We start from the raw sequence: 1,632 nt of genomic DNA, 5'->3' as shown, positions 1-1,632 counted from the left end.
GTGGGGAGCATCGGTGTTGTTCGTCAAGTACAAGGACGTGGTATGGGTATGAGTTCGTGGCGATGCCGTTTGGATTGACTAACGCACCAGCTGCGTTTATGAGATTGATGAACAACGAGTTTCAGGAGTTTCTGAACGTGTTTGTCATAATTTTCATCGACGACATCCTGGCTTATTCTAAGAGTCTTGAAGAGCATGCAGTGCATTTGAGGGCAGTTCTGGAGAAGCTGCGGTAGCAGAAGTTGTTTGCTAAGTTGAGCAAGTGTAGTTTCTGGCAGTGTGAGATGGGTTTTTCTCGGTCACATTGTGTCTGCAGATGGGGTTTCTGTAGATCCGGAGAAGATTCAGGCTATCAGGGATTGGCCTAGACCGCAAAATGCCACAGAGATCAGGAGTTTTCTCGGGTTGGCAGGGTATTACAGGAGATTTGTGCAGGGGTTTGCGGGCATAGCACGTCCTATGACTAAGTTGACGGGGAAGGATGTTCCTTTAGTCTGGTCACAAGAGTGTGAGGAGGGCTTTGCAAGCCTGAAGGAGATGTTGACTACTGCTCCGGTGTTGGCTTTGCCTGAGAAGGGAGAATCCTATGTGGTTTATACAGATGCATCCAGAGTTGGTCTGGGGTGTGTGTTGAGGCAGCATGGGAAGGTGATTGCCTATGCTTCGCGGCAGTTGCGGAAGCATGAAGACAACTATCCTACTCATGACTTGGAGATGGGTGCTGTTGTTTTTGCCCTAAAGATTTGGAGATATTATCTTTATGGTGCAAAAGTACAGGTGTTTACAGATCATAAGAGCCTGAAGTATATATTCACTCAACCCGAGCTGAACTTGAGGTAGAGGCGGTGGATGGAGCTGGTGGCGGATTATGATCTTGAGATAGCTTATCATCCCGGTAAGGCTAACTTGGTTGCAGACGCTTTGAGTCGGAAGCGGGCGGCTTCGGCTCATGAGCAGGATATGGATTCTCTGGTAGGAGAGATCAGTGCATTGAGTTTGTGTGCGGTTTTTCAGGAGCCATTGATTTTGGTTGCAGCTGATAGAGCAGATTTGTTGAGTAGAGTGCGGTTGGCTCAGGAGTCGGATTTGGGGCTGGTGAATGCCTCAAAGGATGTTGACTCGGAGTATCAGGTTTCGGCTAATGGTACTATTCTGGTGCATGAGCGGATCTGTGTGCCCAAGGAGGAGGAGTTGAGGCAGGAGATTATGGGAGAGGCTCATGCTAGCATGTTCTCTATTCATCCAGGAACGACTAAGATGTACCGAGATCTCAAGACGTACTATCACTGGGTCGGGATGAAGAAGAATGTGGCTAGTTGGGTTGCGAGGTGCGATGTGTGTCAGCTAGTGAAGGCTGAGCATCAGGTACCTGGTGGTTTGCTGAAGTGTCTTCCCATTCCAGAGTGGAAGTGGGATATGATTACTATGTACTTCGTGGTGGGTTTGCCAGTGTCCAGGACGTTTGATGCTATCTGGGTCATTGTGGACCGGTTGACTAAGTCTGCACACTTTCTGGCCATTAAGAAGACTGATGGAGCAGCAGTCTTGGCTAAGAAGTATGTGAAGGAGATAGTCAGGTTGCATGGGGTGCCAGCGAGCATAGTGTCTGATAGGGATTCCAAGTTCACTTCG

The sequence above is a fragment of the Camelina sativa genome, chromosome 3 (assembly GCF_000633955.1).
Source record: "Camelina sativa cultivar DH55 chromosome 3, Cs, whole genome shotgun sequence".
NCBI classification, from domain to species: domain Eukaryota; kingdom Viridiplantae; phylum Streptophyta; class Magnoliopsida; order Brassicales; family Brassicaceae; genus Camelina; species Camelina sativa.
The sequence above is the reverse complement of the archived record's forward strand: the minus strand, read 5'-3'. Positions refer to the sequence as shown.